Below are 21,743 nucleotides of genomic sequence, written 5' to 3'. Positions count from 1 at the left end.
GCATATTTCATCTGGGCAGTGGATGACTTATTTTTTCTAGGCCTCTATATATTGCAAGATTTATGTGATGTCAAAACTCCTTTGTTGGCACAGTCCTGCATTCGACTTAGGCAAATGTTGAGTCTTTGGAAGGCTATGAAGGAACTGCAAGATTGCTTTTAGTTATAGAAGACTTTCTGATGTGTTTGTGAAAGCAAAAACCTCTCGTTGCTGGAAGTCTCTCTCTCTCTCTCTCTCTCTCTCTCTCTCTCTCTCTCTCTCTCTCTCTCTCTCTCTCTCCTATATTCACACACTCACACACAAAAACCTCTCTCATATATCCTATCTTATCTCTCCACCTCTTTTGTTTCGAATTTATGAAGGTCTTGCACAGGTCTTGCACAATAGTGATTTACATTATTCCATTAATTATCAAATCCAGAGAGAGAGAGAGAGAGAGGGAGAGAGAAAGAAGAAGAAGAAGAAAAGGAAAGTTAAACCCCTGTGTGCAGACTTTACCTTCATTACTGCCTTGTATAACGTCTACAGATCCTCGATGCTAGGTGGCATTAGTAGTGGTATTGGATATTTGGTAACTAGCACCTGAGCGATGTATTGTGGACAGTGCGTCTCGTATCCTAGTGTATGTTATTGATGCAATTTGCCGCGATATTATTTTTGCAACATAAATAAACATATAGGACAATTTTAAAATGCAGAAATAAATGGCTAGGAAGGAACCTTTGCAAGGCCTCGAGTGCCACCTGAACACAGTTTGTTTGCATTTCCAAGCACCTCCTGCATGTACCTATGAGCTTCTCTTTGCCCTAATGTGCTATCTAGAGTGGTATAGAATTGTGTGAAATCAGCTGAAATAGAAGATTAAACTTGTTCCGATTATGAAGGCGTTGGCGTGACGTTGAAAGTATTAAGTAAGTGGCTCCTATAGCCCACCTTCAGCTGACTACAACTGTGTGACGTTAGTTGTAATACAGTACTGGAGCACGTACCTAGCACTTTGGGCTTGGCTTTTATCCTACCACTTTGAAACCATGGATAGGACGTGTTCCTTCCCCATATTATTAGAGAGAGAGAGAGAGAGAGAGATAGAGAGAGAGAGTTAGGCAGGAATTTGTAGTGTGTGGCCGTGGAAGGTAGTGTGGTACCCTTCTGTGTGTGTGTGTGTGTGTGTGTGTGTGTGTGTGTGTGTGTGTATTTCATGTGTACTGTACCTGTCTCGTGTGATGTCCTCCTCTTTTTCTTTTCTTTCCCATTTTCCTTTATCTTCTTCATTATTAGCATATTCCTCCACTAATCTCTTTCGACTTTTTTCAATGTAATTACTTCGTTTCTCTTTCCTTCCTTCCTTCATTCCTTCCCTCCCTCGTCCCTCCAATCATTCCTTTCTTCGTTCCTTCCCTCCCTCGTCCCTCCAATCATTCCTTTCTTCGTTCCTTCCCTCCCTCGTCCCTCCAATCATTCCTTTCTTCCTTCCTTCCCTCCCTCGTCCCTCCAATCATTCCTTTCTTCCTTCCTTCCCTCCCTCGTCCCTCCAATCATTCCTTTCTTCCTTCCTTCCCTCCCTCGTCCCTCCAATCATTCCTTTCTTCGTTCCTTCCTTTATCCTGTTTCCTTTTCTTTCATCGTTCCTTCTTCCTTCCTTCCATTTCTTTTCTTCCCCTCCCTCCTTCTCTTCCTCCTTCCTTTCTTTCGTACTTCTTCCCTTTCTTCCATCATTCCTCTCTTCTTCCTTCTTTAATTTTTTCTTTCATCCTTCACTCCCTTCCTTCTTCCGTCTTTCCTTCCCTCCTTTCTTCCTTCCTTCCCTCCTTCCTTCTTTCATTCCTTTCATCCTTCCTCTCTTCCTTCTTTCCTTTCTCCTTTCCTTCCTTCCTTCTTTCCTTCCTTCTCTCCTTCTATCTTCCTCACCTCTCCCTCTGTTCCCCCGTCTCCTACTTTCTTTCCCTCCACCTCGTCATGTTCCATCTTCTCTACACTTCCCTTTTCTTCTCAATCCTCTTATATATTCTCCTGTCTCTCCTCTTCCCCTTTCTCTTCACCACCCACTCCCATCCTTTAGTCTCGTCTTCTTTTCCTTCCCTCTCACATCTTTCTCTCTCTCTCTCTCTCTCTCTCTCTCTCTCTCTCTCTCTCTCTCTCTCTCTCTCTCTCTCTCTCTCTCTCTTTCTTCTGTTCCCCTTTCACTCTCTCTTCCTGCTTTCTCCTCTCCTGTTCCTCCAATTCCCCTAGATTCCTCCTTGTCTTCTCCTTCGTCGTTACTTTCTCTCACAAGTGGAGTATTCCACTCATGGTATTTCCTCGTTATGGGTCGTAACATCTTTCGATATACTGCTTGTCCTAGTAACTCTCTCTCTCTCTCTCTCTCTCTCTCTCTCTCTCTCTCTCTCTCTCTCTCTCTCTCTCTCTCTCTCTCTCTCTCTCTCTCTCTCTCTCCCTCTCTCTCTCTCTCTCTCTCTCTCTCTCTCTCTCTCTCTCTCTCTCTCTCTCTCTCTCTCTCTCTCTCTCTCTCTCTCTCTCTCTCCTAGAGTAAAGGATAAAATAATGTCAGGGTGCAACTTTCACACCTTAACAGTAACTCTTGTTATAACATCTAAATGTAAAACAATTGATTACCTTACAGTAGGATAATGTCTAAGGTGTTTTATTTTGCACTTATTATTATTATTATTATTATTATTATTATTATTATTATTATTATTATTATTATTATTGTCGTTGTTTTTTTTTTTTACGTTTCTGTTCTTGTTGTTTTTGAATATTATAATTAATATCAGTATCAGTACTACTACTACTGCTACTATTACTGCTACTACTACTACTATTACTACTACTACTAGTACTACTACTACTACTAATACTGGCACCGCTACTCCTCGGACCGCGTACTGGTCATCGAAGAGGTAAGGCTTCGTCAGATCACTTTATTGAGCATAGGGAAAATCGTGTTAAATTATGAGGTAATATCTGTCTTGACTGATATGGTCGCTTGTAATTTTGTGAACCAGTCAGCGTACAGATAAAGCGAAGTACTTGTCGCTTCGGAGGGTTGACGGACACCAATAATTATCATGGTCTGATTTTATACAGGGTGGTCCAGAAATAGCGCTCCACTAGAAACTCACCTGGGGTATCTCATGTGTTGCAGGCACGGCTCAGTCTGCTGGTGTGGGCGTGGGTGTGGGTGCCTGAAATGAGTAGGTGATGTATGATTGACACTGATAACACGGACTCAGCCGTACCTGCAATGCACGAGAAATCGGCCAGCAGAGTGGAAGAGCAGCGTTATATATGGACCACCCTGTATATCTGGGGTCTGAGACGGCAAGCTTCCCAACACCTCTTCCTTACCGATTTATTTTTACTCTCCACATGACGAAGTCAGAGGAGGGTGTTCTTATCGCTGGAGTTCGTCTGTAGAGTTGGGCGGCTGGGGGTAGAGATTTTTGTTTCCGAACCAAATCTCAGAAAGTTATAGGTATAATAATGAAATTTCACATAGTTATGTATCTTTTAGTGAACTGGTGCGTTTAGGCTGAATGCTGGGTCTTCTTATTTTGTTAATTGAGAAAAAAATGTCACATATTTCCACGCCACCTGAACAAGTAATCTGAAGCCTCAAGTAAAATAGTATTCACAAAATACTCGCGAAATTTCACAGTTATGTACCTTACACTGAACTGGTGCCTTTTCATATGTAGAATGCTGTGAGGTATTTTGTTTTTTAAATAATGTAAATGTAAAGAAAAAAAAAACAAATTTTAATGCGGAGGTTGGGGGGTGGGGGGATGAGTGCCGTGATGCGCTTGGTTAGGTGTGCAGGGAGGTCGGGGTAAGTGCTTGGTAAAACGGAGGGTTGCAATAGCATAGCGTTGCTGCTGCTGATGGTGGTGGTAGTGATGGGGGTGGGGGTTGTGGTGATGATGATGCTAATGGTGGTACTGGTGATGGTGGTGGTAATTGTGGTGATGATGATGATTGCGGTGGTATGGTGATGGTGGTGATGATGATGGTGATGGTGATGGTAGTGATGATGGTTGTGATGATGATGATTGTGGTGTCAGTTATGATGGTGGTGTCTTTTTTTACTTCCTATCACACTTCCGCATTCCATACCTCTGATTGAATTAAGTTTTAATGTTTCTGTGTTACACGGAGGGGGGGGGGATGAGGGCTATTATGCACTTGGTTAGGTGTGCAGGGAGGTGTAACGAATGTGCTTGGTCACATGGAGGGTTTCAGTTGTGTAGCGTTGCCTTTCTTTGGAAACGGCTGGATAATAATTTTTCGCACGTTATTTATGCTCAGTGTGGTGATAGCAGAATCATTCAAGTAGCACAGGGGAAGACGGCAAGGTGTGATAAGCAAAATAAATCGCTTTGGAAGAGGTGCTAGGGAGCTTCCTTAGCCAACAAGAATAGGGAGATTAGAGTCAGGCGTAGAATCATCAGGCACCGTATATTATAACGCTTCCAGGGATGTAAGAAGGACCACTTGTTCTTCTCTTAAATGATTGGAACTTGCTGTTTTCTACTCCTGGGCGCCCCTGGCCTCTAAACGGAGGAAAGATGAGACTGACTTTTTTTCTTCTTTCAATATCATGGTTCATTATTTCCCAGTCTGTTCTTGTTATTTAGCTTTTCAGAGTATTGAGTGACGGCGTTTTGTGCTTGACCAGTTTGTCCCATCAGTGTAGGTATTTGCTTTACTGACGCAGATGACTGGACGCTTGTGATATATAACACGCCACGGCCTACACAACTCCCCGCCCCTCGACAATCTCTTACCTCACAGCACACCACACACCCTCACACCTCACCACACACCTTCACCTCACTCACACATACCTATACTTCACCACACACCCTGACTTCCCTCCCAAACACACTCATACCTCACCACACACCCTCACCTCACTCTCACACACACCTGCACCTCACAACACACAATCACGCCTCACCACACACCCTCATCTCGCTTTCACACATAGCCACACCTCACCACAAACCCTCACCTCACTCCTACATACAGCCTCACCTCATTACACTCCCTCCCCTCGCTCTCACATACACCTAAATCTCAAAATACACCCTCACATCACTACACTCTCTCACCTCACTCACACACACAGCCACATGTCACCACACACCTTCATCAAGCTCTCACACACAGCCAAGCTTCGTTGCACCTTACTTTATCTTACTCAGTAACACAGCATACCAAAACACACTGAATATCTCACCTCACACCCTACCAAACACCCTCACCTTTATCTCACACATACCTACTACACACACACACACACACACACACACACACACACACACACACACACACACACACACACACAACCATTACAGCCATTTACATGCGATTTTATTCAGCTATATAAAGAGTTTTGTTATGAAGGGGTTAAAGAAGGCCGTAACTAATACCACCACAAACGAAAAGTCTTCCTTGATCCCAATAAATTCACCTGCTGACAAGAATGAAATGATGGAGTACTTCCACACTTGATAGAGAGAGAGAGAGAGAGAGAGAGAGAGAGAGAGAGAGAGAGAGAGAGAGAGAGAGAGAGAGAGAGAGAGAGAGAGAGAGAGTTTTGGTGTGTGTGTGTGTGTGTGTGTGTGTGTGTGTGTGTGTGTGTGTGTGTGTGTGTGTGTGTGTGTGTGTGTGTGTGTGTGTGTGTGTGTGTGTGTGTGTGTGTGTGTGTGTGTGTGTGTGTGTGTGTAAATAAAGCAGTACATTCACAACCAGTAACATCCAAGCAGCAAATTCCACGTTGATATTCATTCACCATTTTCAATGCTTTCATCCTATACAACATCAATACCAACAACTCATTCGGCTTTAATAATAATAAAGATAAAGAAAGAAACTTAGTACTTACCAGTCTTTTATCTTCATCTGAACTATGACCTTGTATGTGGCTGACGATTGACCATTATATCCCACACGGTCGGTCCCAAGAAGCCTTTCGTCCCAGGAAGAGAGTAACGTGAGACCTGTTTTGTGTCGAAGGAGAAGGAGAAAACGAAGACGATGCTGTAAAGGTAGATATTAGATTATGTTATTTGGCCTTACCTTTGGTTGAAGAAGAGGAGTGTTGCTTGGCCTTGTCTTGCCTTCTCTCAGGGTTAAGGCTTGAGGGAGTCCACATCAGTTCGTTCCCTGAGGCCTAACAGTCCTCCTGCGTGCCACACATCACATCACCACTTCGGCACTAATATCCACCATCCATATTGAATACTTGCTTGAGCTGTCTCATTCAGAACTGGTGTGATGGTATTAACGAAGGTGTATTTCGGACTGACTTAGGCTACGGGTGTGAGATGTGCGAGTGTGTGGGGTGTGATGGAAGGTATCTCTTTTCCCTCTGACCTGGCCTACTGTTGACATCTCCATCGTGAATGCTGGGTTGTGACAGGAGGTAAACACTAGACTATGTTGTCAGTCACGGAAAAGTGATATGGAAAGGATGTAGAGCCATAACCATAACAAAGGATGTAATACCATAACATTGTCTTATTCTGCTGGCCAGCCATGTGAAATTACCTACAAAACGACGGAAATCTCCACCAAGTTTACGTAAAAAAACTGTTCTCTCTCTCTCTCACACACACACACACACACACACACACACACACACACACACACACACACACACACACACACACAAACACACACACACACAAACACACACACACACCTTACATATACAACTCATACTACCACACAACAGAGCCCTAGTACACAGTGCAATATCTCACACTGCTTTGACAGCATCAAACTTATGAAGCTCGACATTATTTTGTAACGTGTGAGTGAGTGAATGAGTGGATGTAGTAGCTGCAGCCGCAGACTCATGCTGAATGTGTACTCAGTGGACTGCAGACCCAAATTTCCCTCCTGCAGCCCACCATCTTTCTTTGCAGGGAGAGGGAAGTAATGGAGGGAAGCTTGTTTACACGTACCCAGGTAGTTGAGCCGCTTGATTATATTGGGGTCACCACATGAAGGCGTTCCCCTCCAGCACCAAAGTGTGATTGAGGAAGTATACACAAGGACTTATACATAGCCTAAACTCAACAGTGTTTATGAATATTGGCCTGCACTTCCGGAAATAAGGCCTCCAATGTAGTGTCAGCAGGAAGAAGTACTTAAAACTGAGGTAGGTTATGATTTGGTGGACAGTCATGGGTTTGACGTGGGTTTTCATGGCTAATCTGTGTTTGAGGATGGTGGGGTAGTGCTGTGTGTGTGTGTGTGTGTGTGTGTGTGTGTGTGTGTGTGTGTGTGTGTGTGTGTGTGTGTGTGTGTGTGTGTGTGTGTGTGTGTGAGATACTTGGAACCCCTCTTCACTAATGTACTGTATGCCTGAAGGTTGATGGGGTAATGTGCGTGTGGGGGGGGAGGTGATAGGCAGCTTTTGTTTATGGTTATTAATTTCTTGAAGTCCCATAAAGTAATGTTTAATATCATCTTCCTGCCATCAAATGATTATATTCTATTTGCGACGGTCTCCTAATGTAGAAAATTTAATGAACGCTGTATCTAAAAATTTCAGTTGGAAGAGTAATGTTGTCTATACAAAATATTAAAATAATAACGACGTTAAATTATCTAATGTTAATATAGAAGCAATCTGTGATTGGTGTTGACAGCTTTTCATCATAGTAATTTATTTAGTAGAAAAATCTTGATAACAGGTTAGGAACCCAGCTATTGGCTTATAATTACATAGGTAGTTACTCGTCTTGATAGCCAGGTTGGTTCTCGACCCTTCATGTTCATAGCCATCCTGTTATCTTGATAGTCAGTTTAGTAGACGAATCATCTTCATGCAAGCAAACTTTGAAGTCGACTCATTTTGGTATTAAACTAACCAACTTGGTAGCCACTGTCCTAGCCAGTCCATCATCTTGTTACTTGTACAGTAGCAGGTTGTGTGCACCTTTACACACTCAGTTCTATTAAACAGCTGGCATTATTCAATTTGGTAGCCAGCTCATGATATTAGAATTCACTGTATTCAAAAGCAAAATCAGGTATTCCGTCTACAGTATCAGTGAACATGCATTGTGCCCAGGTACTCCACAGACTACCTAGAACTAGCTCAATAACGTGAGAGAGAGAGAGAGAGAGAGATTTAATTTTTTTTTCCCTGGTGGGTATTGAGGTCTGGGGTGAATGAGGGTAGAAGTGGATGTTTGATGAGTGTGGCTCCTCCCTCACACACCCCTCTCTCTTTCTCTCAAGTTTTGCAATGTGTATGATACTGGTGATAACGCTTGTCTTTAACACTTAACTTGTGGCATTACCTATTTCTCCCTCTCTCGCCCCGTCCAGCCTCTTCCCTTCCCTTCCTTCATCATCTTTCCCTTCCCTTCCTTTTCTTTCCCTCATCATCTTTCTCTTCCCTTCCTTTTGCTTCCCTCATCGTCTTCCCCTTCCCTTCCCTTCTCTTCCCTTTCCTCATCATCTTCCCTTCCCTTCCCTTCTCTTTCCAACCCTCATCATCTTTCCCTGCCATTCCCTACTCTCATAAACTTTCTTATCCTTTCCCTTCCCTTTCCTTGCCTTGCCTTCCCTCCCCGTCCATCATCTTTTTGTTTCCTCGCTACCCTTCTCTCATCATCTTTCTCTTCTCTTCCCTTTATTCCCTTCCCTTCCCTAATCATCTTTCATTTCCTTTCCCTTCCCTTCCCTTCCCTTCCCTTCCCTCAAAACCCTTCCCATCCCTTCCCATCCCTTCCCTTCCCCTCCCGTCCTTTCCTTTCCCTCAACACCTTTCCCATCTCTTCCCTTCCCTAATCATCTTTCTTTTCCCTTCTCTTCCCCTCCCTGAACACCCTTCCCATCCCTTCCCTTCCCTTCCAACGTAGTGATATTGGTATTGTGTGTAGGATTATTAAATGATGACTGATAATGATGAGTATAGTGATGGTGTTGATGTGATTATGGTGATAACAGTGATGATGGTTACGATGAATGTGGAGGTGTGGTGATGGTGATAATGATGACGATGAAAATGGTGGTAGCTAAGAATGGTGATGGTGAATGCATGATAGTGTTAATGATGTAATTATAGTGATGGTGCTGGTGGCAGTGGTGGTCGTTGGAGTAGTGGTTGTGGTGGTGGTGGTGATGATGGTGATGATGATATAACGATTATTATAATGGAGATGATGACAATACTATGGTAGTGGTGGAAGTGTGATGATTTTGGATGATGGTAGTGACTATTTTGACGGGGATGGTAAGGTGTGTTGACAATGATGGGTGATGATTGTTATGATGATGCTGTTATAGTCGCGACGCACGACTCTGAGGTTGTCATTATCGTACTCCTGCCAACCTATCATTCCAAAGTGCGTCCGATTTCGTATCACATTATTAACGGACAATATCATTATGTACGAATATATTATACACGAAAATTATTGTACACGAGCATATTATAAGAGAATCAAATGCACCTCATATTATGCAATAGAATCACTTATGATTGGTAGATTTCCAGGGTTTTTTCACCTTAGAGTCCCACCACAGCTGCCACCAGTATGTCGTGCCCCACTTGTTTGCTTTCCTCTTTATCTATTCTTCTCCTATGGAAGACTAAGTTCAGTTACGTTAAGTCCAATTAGGTTAGTTAGATTTAATTTTCATTAGGTAGCGCTGGATAGGTACAAGTGGGGAACCCGACATAACAACACATCAGGTAAACACAAGTCCATTTAAGGCCGGCGCTACGTGGGAGCGTCTCTTTCCTTATTAAGAGGAAGGGATTCTAGGGTTACTCAAACTAATTTTCTCTTTTTGTTTATCTACAATTTATGTATAATTTATACACTAAGTCAAAGCAATCAACTGATTTGGTCCACTTTATGAACTGCAAGTTATGCAACTACTTTATGATCTTACTCTACAATAAAACTATTAAATCATGCCACCTTACAATGGTAATCAACAAAACAACTACGTTCCCTTAAACAAGTAACAGTTCACGAATATTATTACTCGTCACTGAAGATAATACTCTCTCTTACTAAAATAAAACCAAGACTATTATGGTTAAATACAAGGTAATACTAAAGGTAATATTCTCTTACACATAGAGTAATACTAAGAACAATACTCTAGCACACCATCATCTCTCCCTAGCATTATTACCACTAGAACATTAATCTTTGTAACATTTTATTCTCGTATCACTTCACCTCAAGTTATTTCAATATATTTCTGCAAAATTAATATCACTCTTTAACACAGTCATGTACCCTAACTCAATACTTCTCCATAAAGACACTTAACTTTTATATAATCGTTGTTCCTTTCACCATTGAGCAAATAAGTTAATTTAACAATCATACAAACTATCTGGCCCGTCCTGTTACACCCTACCACGAATCTACAGTATACTCTCAATATTTTTCACAGTGTATTTCACTTTCTTCTCCTTTCTCTCTTTCCTTCTCTCAGTTCCACTTTCCTCTATGTTCTCCAACAAGAATATCTACTCACTGATACCGTAGAGTACCAAGACATCACCAGTCTCATCGTCGTGGTAGGGTGCTCAGGCGGCCTTCTAGCTAAGATCCTCCCCAGGTTCTTCTCGACTCTTTGCCCTCTCTGCTTCTTCTGACTTCCAACCTTCTGCTTCTCCCTCAGGAAAAGTACAGGGGCCGGAAGTAGGCGTGCACTCTACATATCCTTCGTTCACTTCTCTCAGTGTTCTTAGTCGGGTCTGGTCCGCAACATTTTGAAATAATGTCCATTGTATAACGTTAATTCACACTAGACATTGCTACCTTTTAGTTTTGAATCACTTTTCTCTTATCTCTGTATATATACGTAGGATACTACTCCATTAGGCCGTATCTAGCTCTTCCGTTCGGAGCACATAAATTTAATTAAGTGTAGACAGTACAGGGCTGTGAGAGTAACGGTGTGCCTCGGCACTCCCTCTTATTATTACTCATTGTTCATTCACTTTTCATTTTTCATTCTTCACCATTCACTGATCTGCGGCTTCTTTCATCTTTTCTAGGTGCCGCAGGTAACGATATTTGTCACGTAACGTTTTTCGATATCCTTTATCCCTTACTGATTGTTGTGGATGACGTGGTTGTGGTATGGGTGGTCGGATGGTGGGTGGTCTGATAGTGGGTGAGCTCAGTCGCAGCCGCGTGTGTTGTGTTCTCATCGAATGTCTGGTGTAAGTCGTCATCACCATCATCAGCGTCGTCAGTATCGTCGTTGTCTTCCGTATTTCTGTAGTTGTTGCCGCAGCTTGCCGTGCGGCGACATTCTCCGATGCCAAGAATGTCACGTCCTCGTGACATCTCCTGACGACGAAACTCCTCGAAGGCCCACGATTCCGCACGTTGAAGAACTGATAGTGGGCAGGTGGCTCGGTATAAGCGATAGCATAGGAAAGCTATTACCATAAGGACAAGGATAACCACGCCAACTACAAGCACATAAGTCGTCCAAGGTGTAGCAGCGCTCAGGTGGTGACGCAGGGGTTGAATGACCTTCATACGGTGGATAAGGGTCTGCAGTGGAAGTGAGTCACCCAGCTCGACATCATCTGCTGTACTTCGAAATGATAAATTCAGTAATGATGATTTTTCTAACGGCGTCAGAGATACATTAATGGAAATCGCTATGGGGGTGATCTTTAATTCTTGCTCTCGAATAACTGTGACATAAGCTGGCAAAACCAATGCACTGCTATGAGCACTACATCCTTCACCTAGGGCAAGTAAGCCTGTATGACTCTACTTTATTAGGGCATGTGAGAGTGAAGTGAATTGGGTAGGGCGTAGAAAAAGCCCAACCAGTTTTATATCTGATGAAAACTGGGTTAAAACTCTTCAGCACAACCTTTGAGCATAGCTTACTAGCCTCAGGCTTTGCCAAAAACAATGCAGTTTCACATGTTAGAACAGAGGTATCATATATTGGTCTTATAGGAGGACATATTAATAATCGACCATGCTCTCTACACAAGTCAAATGACTCTAGTGTTACATAATGTCTTCTGGTTTGGCTGATCGCCAAATATTGAGCAACTCTATCATGACGAACAAAGTATGGTGTGTCTGGGACTCTGAAAGGTAGAGACGTTATCTGATACACATCAAAAATGTCATCAGGATCACCCTCAAGGGTACTAGTAGGTAGAAATTCAATGTTTGAGAACTAGAAGATCTTCGTGGAACTACAGTTATAGCATCCTGATAAACAGCTAAAAATTCTAAACGTGCAGGATATAACAGGCCAGGTTTTAACAAGGAAGCTTCTCTCAGAAGTGATAAAAGTACCGAATTGGGAACTAGGAATGATGAAAATTTTCCTGCCAACATTTTCTCTAGACCTAACTTTAAACCAAAATGATCATTTTGTATGTCTATTAAAGCAAGGGACAGATCATTCATAGCCTCTGTTATCCTTATCTCCTCCTCATTCTTTAGTGTCAATAAGCTAACCTGTCTAACTAAATAGTTAGAGACATTAGCAGCCTTCTCTAATCGCTGTATAGCTTTTTGCATGGCACGCATGTCTCTTACAGTGGCATTTAGTATTTCAGAATGTAAATTAAGCTCTACTCTTTCCTCTTCTGTGAAAGATTCTATATTATCTAACTGGTGGTGTATAAGATCTATCTGCTCTTGTGTTGCTGTACCAAACAAAGCGTTAGAAATGGTTCCCAATATGTTAAAGGCTCCTCGCTTACTGCGAGATCCCGACGGGGTCGTGGCATCATTTAATAATGAAGACAAATAATCATTGAGAGAGTGAAACAGTTTAGCAAATTCCAAATCAAAAGATGTTAATGTCTCTCGTAAAACGTTAACAATAACTGATGAATCATCCATATGGTCTATTGACCATGCAACATCGGCAGCTAGTTTACGAGCACGCATCAGGGGCTGATAAAACTCATCCATGTCAATAACATACGGTATAATAAAAGAATTTCCTGTAAAGTGGGCCTGACGCTGTGCGGTGAATGCAAGTCCCGCTCTCACTGGTAGGTCTTCCCATGCTTGACTTCCAAGTCCACTGATGATCACGGTCAGTAGGACCTGTAAAAAGGGTCTACTTTATTTTAGATACTCTATAGGCTTATCCATAATATTAGGTAATTCTGTTGCCTGTCCTTTAGATCTTAAACTATAGGTTTGTCTTCCTCCTTCGGCATTATCAATCAAATCGGCCACTGCACCTTCTTCTTGCTCTTCGTGCAAGCTCTGCACAATTTGAGTATTTTCCTCTGTTTCCTGCAATTGTAAGGCATTTCCTTCTTCCGCTCTTTCTACGTCTAAAATATCTCTCAATTCATAATCCTGCACTTCCTCTGGGGGTAGAGTGCCCTCATGAAGGGGATATGCTCTCCGTACATTGCCATTCATTGTGTCGTCTAAATTATCTTCATGGGCTAGCCTGACTCTGTCTGTGTGGACTTTCATGACTCTCCCCGTGTTTATGTCTACCAATTTTACTATCACATCACTAATTTTCCCTTTTACTCTAAAAGGTCCATCATACAGGGGTTGAAGTTTCTTAGGCTCTCCTGGCTTGGGAATCTTTCGTACATAAACCCTATCTCCTGTACGAATCTCTTTTACTTTTGCTCTCGATGTCTGTTGCTTCTCCATGGCCTCTTGACTTTCCTCAATGTACCTTAAACATCTCCTAAAGGTACGATTAGCCTTAATGGCCATTTCATTTTTATAGTCATCCAGATCATAACAGATCGGTTCCTGTTTTACGACATCATACGGGACACCAGGGTCCCTGAGGAACATGAGGTAGAATGGGGATTCCTTCAACACTCTGTGATATGCTGTGTTGTATGCCCATGTGGCAAAGCACAACATTGAATCCCATATTTGTGGATTATCCTCTACTAAACTCCTTAGGTATTTCATTACTGTGGCATTGGCTCTTTCAATCACCCCATTGGCAGACGGGTGATACGCTGTTGTTGTTGTCTTTTTCGTCTTTAGCAACTCAGCTATCCCTTTAAGAGTGGCATTGACGAACTCTGTTCCTTGGTCTGTGACCATCCAGCGTGGTGCTCCATGAACACACACTACATTCTTAACGAACGCTCTGGCAACCTCATCAGCAGTTTTCGTACGAAGCGGGACGGCTATCAATTATCGTGTCATCACATCTATTACTGTCATAATATATTTATATCTCTCTTCACTTGGATTTATGGGGCCGATCAAGTCCATATGAATTCTCTCAAAGAGTACTCCTACCCTAGGGTATCGCTGCAACGGCGCCGGGGCGTCCCCCGACGGCTTGAAGTGGTTGCAAGTAAGGCACGCCTTGCAATAACTCTCAACGTCTCTACTCATCCGTGGCCACCAACTAAATCGTTTTAGTCTTTCTAAAGTTACTTTGATTCCCCCATGACCTACAGTAGGTAATTTATGAGCTATCTCTAGAGCACTCTGTTTGCATTCATCAGGAGTTACGACTTGCTTTAGACTCTCATCATACTCATTGGTATCGTAATGATAGAGTAATCCATCTTCAACTATGAACTCACTAGTACTAACTCCTAGTGTTCTGTGTGCATCTTTAATTTCTTCTCTAGTCACTTCTACTTCTCCACCTCGTATACACTGAAGATATTGTTCCTTCATTCTTTTATACAATGGATGCGCATCCTGTCTGGGTCTCACTACCAACTCTCTCCATCTTATTATGTCTCTTTCTCTATCCTCATCAATTCTGGATATTTGATAATCTTCTTTTTCGCACTCGCTATCATCATCATCATCATCATCATCATCATCTTTGGTTCTTTCTCTTATCTTTGGTTTTGTACCCGTAACTGCGAGAACTCTGTCCTCCGATAACATTTGGCCTCGAAGTCTAGATAAGGCATCTGCTACAACATTAGCTTTGCCTGGTATATAGGTTATCTTAATGTTATACTCGGCAACCAAAAGTTGCCACCTAGCAATCCGTCCACTAGGGCTAGTTGTGTTCAGCAGCCAGACCAGGGGTCTATGATCCACACGAAGCTCTACCTCGTAACCCAGTATTAAGCTCCTATTTACCTGGAGACCATATACTATAGCCAAAGCCTCTCTCTCTCTATAGTGCTATACTTCACCTCAGCAGAGTTTAACCGTCGGCTAAAATAAGTGATAGGCCGTAAATGACCTGCGTCGTCTTCCTGCTGTAATACTCCTCCTATAGCAGAAGAAGAAGCGTCTGTAGTCAGCACAAATTTCTTTGTGAAGCCTGGAAACTGCAAAGTCACTCCTTCGAGCAACTCGTGTTTCAGTGTTTGAAACGCAGTCTCTGCTTCAACACTCCATTGTATCGGGGTGTTATCTCTCTTTTTATTCTTTCTACCACCTGTCAATTTAATGAGTGGTCCAGCCTTCTCAGCGTAACCCTGAATATACCGTCGGTAGTAATTAGTCATTCCGAGGAAGGACTGCAATTCACAGACAGTTTTGGGAGTGGCTATATCACGAATAGCATTCACCTTTAGGGGTTGTGGTTTTATGCCTGTGGCACTAACAACATGTCCCAAATAGTCCACTTCTGATTTTAAAAAATGACACTTGGACAATCTTAGAGAAAGATATACATCACTCAATCTTCCCAGCACTGTATCTAAATTTTTTAAATGTTCCTCCCAAGTCTCGCCCTGAATGATTATGTCATCCAGGTACACATGTGTGATGGAGCCCGTAAGCCCAATTAACACATGGTTAATCACTCTCTGAAACGCAGCTGGGGCTTCCTTCAGTCCAAAGGGAAGCACATTGTACTCCCAGTGACCTTCAGGAGAGGAAAAGGCTGTCTTTTCCTTACAATCCTCTGTTAATGGTATCTGATGGTACCCCTGACGGAGGTCCAAACAGCTGAAGTAACGACTCTTTCCCAGCTGTGCTAAGATGTTCTGAATGTTAGGTAGAGGGAATCGATCCTGTTTGATATTAGCATTCAGCTTTCTAAAATCAAAACATAATCTCAATCCTCCCTCTTTCTTAGCTATAGGCACCAGGGGTGCGTTGTAAGGACTTCGGGAGGGTCGTATAACTCCTTGCTCCAACATAGTTTTCAAGCTTTCCTTGACCTCTTCATGATACTTTACCGGTATAGGATAAGGTTTTCTATAAGCTACTTCCGGGGTCACAGTTATTATTTCATGATAGTAGTAAGGGGTTACATTCAAGGGTTCATCCTCCAATGCGAACACTGTCGGATACTTCATTATCAGTGCTCTCAGAGCTTCATTCTCTTTACTCATCAAATGTGGGGAAAACATACTATCAACTAAGACAAACAGTTTCTTCGTTCGTGCTCTCTCGGTCATTCTAGTCTCTTTCATCATGACTCCTGATACAATTTCTCCTAGGCCTTTCTGTTTATTCTCATTTATATCCCACAATACTCTACTACACGGCCTTATATGACCCAGACATGTACCTCCCTTGAGTTCGATCCTGTCCGGACTAGGATTGACGAACCTCACCTTAAAATGAAATCGCGATTTCTCTCGTGCCTTCTCTACTTCCTCTAACTCTTCTCGTTCTGGGATCCCAGCTTTCTCCTGTAATAACACTAATCCTGGACACAATGTAGATGCCAACATGTTTCCTTCCTGAGGTTCAAAGATAGCCGCTTCGCTTGACCGCATTCTTACCTCTAAAATGACGGTACCGCAATCCAAGGACCTAGCTCCGTACTCGTCGGTATCACGGCTTTTGCTACCTCTACGTCCGCTTCTGACCCACTGTTCACTGGTGCCGCTCCTTTATACTCTAGAGGGACAATATTCACAGATTCGCCCTCTATATACAAGGTTAGAGGATTCGTTAGTAACTCCCTTCTAATGCTGAGCATAAAATCCATCCCAAGCAACATGGGTGCTGGTAAGTCTAAGCTTCCTACTATAATAAAGGTATGAGCATACCACTTATTTCCAATCTGAAGTTCAACCTTTATAGCTCCATAAGTCAGTATCTCATCTCCACTTACGTTAAATAATTTAACCATTTCCTCTGATTCCCAGTCATCTTGCTCAACGTTCCTTTTTAACTGTTGATATACTTCTCTCGTAATCAACGACCTAGCAGCTCCTGTGTCAATCAAGGCTAAGACACTTTCATCTAGGCCTTTCACATTCACCATCATTGCGACTAGTTTCTCGTAGCCCACGAGTGAGGCGATCGGAATTGGGTCGGCGTTTTTTTTTTTTTTCTGAGTCCAAGGTACTGCACCTGACTGTCTTTCACCTGACGCCTGTCCCCATGGATCACTTCTCCCTCTTCCTCTATTATCTTCTTTCTCCCACGGGGCAATTCTTAGCAATGTGTCCTGTCTTTTTGCATAAATAGCAAGTAATAGGTGGAGGCGCACCCCTTCTTACTCCTTGAGCTCCACCACTTTTGAGGCCAGTGCGAGGTTTCGGCTTTTCTGTCGTCACTACATTTATATTTGGTTTATTTCTCTCTGTCCTCTCTAACAACTTTAACTTGGGGTGTGTTTCTGCATATCTTAGCATGGCTGCCAAGATCCTATAAGGGTCGTCACGCTCCACATCGCTCAACATGTCTTGCACCTCCGGCGGTACACTCTTAAGTAATGCACCTGCAGCTACTTTATCAACAACATCATCATGACCTGGCTCTACCTCGTTCGCTTGAGTACTCAAAGTCTCAAGACGCACAAAGAATTGGTGAAACGTCTCCCCCGGAGAGCGAACAGCAGATCCCAGTTCACTTAAAAGTGTACTGGCTCGTGCATCAGCAGGATAAATTCTTAAAAATTCAGCTTTCACAGCTGTCCAATCCCCACCGACTTTCTTAATCGTATTGAGAAGATGTGAATAGGCAGCATCTATGCTATGCGTTTTAGCTAGCTCTAATTGACCTTCATCAGTCCAAAGTGGTCCCACTGTCATATCATCTATAGTTTGTAACCAACGCCTCGCGCTTGTGATGCATCTATACTGAGGGAAATCCGGCGATATTACCTCTCCACCACAAAAATAAGGAAGACCCGTTATCTTAGCATAATTATTTACAGCATTGCCAGTTAAAGTCTGACTCAATTTATCAGCAAGATTCTGCAAAGGGTCCAGAGCAGGAGCAGGGGCGGTAGCGGCCGCACCTCCTACTGGAGAGTGTGGTCTGCTCATGTTAACTTCTCTAACTCCCCCAAAATAATCTAATAAATGGTCAGAAAACGCGGAGTCACACCGGGGTGGGGCTTGAATACGAAGATTCGCAAGATACTGATGTAACGCTTCCTCTGATGCACACCTACGTAATCTAAACCACGCTTCAGGACTCTGTATTAAACCACGAGACACTGGGGATGGAGAACGTGGAGGGCTTAGGGGACCAATATTCATAACAAATCTGAATAACAAGTTTTTTCACCTTAGAATCCCACCACAGCTGCCACCAGTATGTCGTGCCCCACTTGTTTGCTTTACTCTTTATCTATTCTCCTATGGAAGACTAAGTTCAGTTACGTTAAGTCCAATTAGGTTAGTTAGATTTAATTAAGTTTCATTAGGTAGCGCTGGATAGGTGCAAGTGGGGAACCCGACATAACAACACATCAAGTAAACACAAGTCCATTTAAGGCCGGCGCTACGTGGGAGCGTCTCGTTCCTTTTTAAGAGGAAGGGATTCTAGGGTTACTCAAACTAATTTTCTCTTTTTTGTTTATCTACAATTTATGTACATTTTATACACTAAGTCAAAGCAATCAACTGATTTGGTCCACTCTATGAACTCCAAGTTATGCAACTACTTTATGATCTTACTCTACAATAAAACTATTAAATCATGCCACCTTACAATGGTAATCAACAATACAACTACGTTCCATCAAACAAGTAACAGTTCACGAATATTATTACTCGTCACTGAAGATAATACTCTCTCTTACTAAAATAAAACCAAGACTATTATGGTTAAATACAAGGTAATACTAAAGGTAATATTCTCTTACACATAGGGTAATACTAAGAACAATACTCTAGCACACCATCATCTCTCCCTAGCATTATTACCACTAGAACATTAATCTCTGTAACATTTTATTCTCGTATCACTTCACCTCAAGTTATTTCAATATATTTCTGCAAAATTAATATCACTCTTTAACACAGTCATGTACCCTAACTCAATACTTCTCCATAAAGACACTTAACTCTTATATAATCGTTGTTCCTTTCACCATTGAGCAAATAAGTTAATTTAACAATCATACAAACTATCTGGCCCGTCCTGTTATACCCTACCACGAATCTACAGTATACTCTCAATATTTTTCACAGTGTATTTCACTTTCTTCTCCTTTCTCTCTTTCCTTCTCTCAGTTCCACTTTCCTCTATGTTCTCTAACAAGAATATCTACTCACTGATACCGTAGAGTACCAAGACATCACCAGTCTCATCGTCGTGGTAGGGTGCTCAGGCGGTCTTCTAGCTAAGATCTCCCCCAGGTTCTTCTCGACTCTTTGCCCTCTCTGCTTCTTCTGACTTCCAACCTTCTGCTTCTCCCTCAGGAAAAGTACAGAGGCCGGAAGTAGGCGTGCACTCTACATATCCTTCGTTCACTTCTCTCAGTGTTCTTAGTCGGGTCTGGTCCGCAACATTTTGAAATAATGTCCATTGTATAACGTTAATTCACACTAGGCATTGCTACCTTTAAGTTTTGAATCACTTTTCTCTTATCTCTGTATATATACGTAGGATACTACTCCATTAGGCCGTATCTAGCTCTTCCGTTCGGAGCACATAAATTTAATTAAGTGTAGACAGTACAGGGCTGTGAGAGTAACTGTGTGCCTCGGCACTCCCTCTTATTATTACTCATTGTTCATTCACTTTTCATTTTTCATTCTTCACCATTCACTGATCTGCGGCTTCTTCCATCTTTTCAAGGTGCCGCAGGTAACGATATTTGTCGCGTAACGTTTTTCGATATCCTTTATCCCTTACTGATTGTTGTGGATGACGTGGTTGTGGTATGGGTGGTTGTGGTCGGATGGTGTGTGGTCTGATGGTGGGTGAGTCAATCGCAGCCGCGTGTGTTGTGTTCTCATCGAATGCCTGGTGTAAGTCGTCATCACCATCATCAGCGTCGTCAGCATCGTCGTTGTCTTCCGTATTGCTGTAGTTGTTGCCGCAGCTTGCCGTGCGGCGACATGTGTGTGTGTGTGTGTGTGTGTGTGTGTGTGTGTGTGTGTGTGTGTGTGTGTGTGTGTGTGTGTGTGTGTGTGTGTGCAACTCTTGTCTTATCAGAGATAGTTGTTCGGGTGGCTTATCTTGACGGGGGGCAGGGAAGGAGAGGAGAGGAGGGGAGAATACAGGGAGGACGAGAAGGTAGAGGAAGAGGAAGGAGGGGAGAGAGAGAAGGAGGATGAGGAAGAGGTATTGTGAGGAAGAGTAAAGGAAGAGGGAGAGAGAGAGAGAGAGAGAGAGGAGTGAAAAGGACGAGGAGGACAATGAGGTAAAAGAGGGGATAACAGAAATGAGATGTAGGAAAGGGGAAAAGAGGTTTGGATGAACAGGAGGGGGAAGAGGAGTGAAAGGAACTCTGATGAAGGGAGGGAAGAGGAAAAGCAGAGAAAGGGGAGTTCGAGGAAGGCAGAGGAGAGAAAAGGAAAAAGAAAGCAGAAGGGGAGAGGAGGAAAGAGTAGAAGGGGAGGAGAAGGGAGAATATTGGTGAAGGATGGTGGGGAGATGCTAGCTGGAGCTGCTTATCTTCAGAGGGGGAGAGGATAGGAGAGGGAGAAGGGGTAGGGGAGATTAGGAGGGTAGGGGAGAGGGGAGAGGGGTAGAGAAGAAGGGGGAGTGGAAGGAGCGAAAGGGAGTGGTAGGGGAAAGAGGAGAGGGGAATTGGAGAGGGAGAAGGAGTAGGAAAGAGGGAGAAGCGGTAGGGGAGAGGGGGGAAAGTTAGGAAAGGAGGGGAAGGGGTAGAGGAGAGGGGGAAAGGGTAGGGGAGAGGGGGAATGGGTAGGAAAGAGGGGGAACAAATAGTGGAGAGGGGGAGGGGTATCGTAGAGGGGGAAGGGTTTGGGGAGAGGGGGAATGGTTAAGGGAAGATGAGGACGGGTAGAGGAGAGGGAAAGGGGTAGAGGAGAGGGGAAGAGGTAGGGGAGAGGTGGGAGGGGTAGGGGAGAGGGAGCAGGTAAACCTTGGAACCCCAGGTGGCGTTGTCAGTATAAGGTAAACCAGGTGTTGGTTTTGGTCGTTCGGTCACGCAGGAAAAAATTGCGTGAGGCGTTTGGAAAATTTTGAAGACTTGGGAAGACTAGAAATACAAAAGAACATAGTGAGGTCAATGAAAGATGGTAAGTCCTTTGCGAGATTCTGAAAAGTTTGGGAAATGGACGGTATGGTTCTTAAAAACTGATTACAGAAATGTCACTGTGATATAAAGAATTCCTTAGAGAAAAAAAACGCTGTCAGAATTTGCCGCAGGAATTCAATAAGGTCTTGAAAGATCATTAGGTTCTTGCAGGATTTTGATGTGTTTGGAAGGCTGGTAATGGAATAAAAAAAAATCCAGTGTGATAAAAGACTCTCTAGCATGTCCTTTTTTTTCTCTCTCTCTCTTTCCATTTTGAGTAAAATATAAATATATTTGTATGACTAAAAATGTAGTAAGATTTTTACACTCCACCTAACAAAGGCAGATGAGGGTATTGTTATCACTGGTGTCCGTCAGTGGTA

Source organism: Coenobita brevimanus, chromosome 10 (assembly GCF_032717465.1).
Source record: "Coenobita brevimanus isolate Jiangsu-jjx chromosome 10, ASM3271746v2, whole genome shotgun sequence".
In the NCBI taxonomy this organism is placed as follows: Eukaryota; Metazoa; Arthropoda; class Malacostraca; order Decapoda; family Coenobitidae; genus Coenobita; species Coenobita brevimanus.
Note: the sequence above shows the minus strand (reverse complement) of the source record.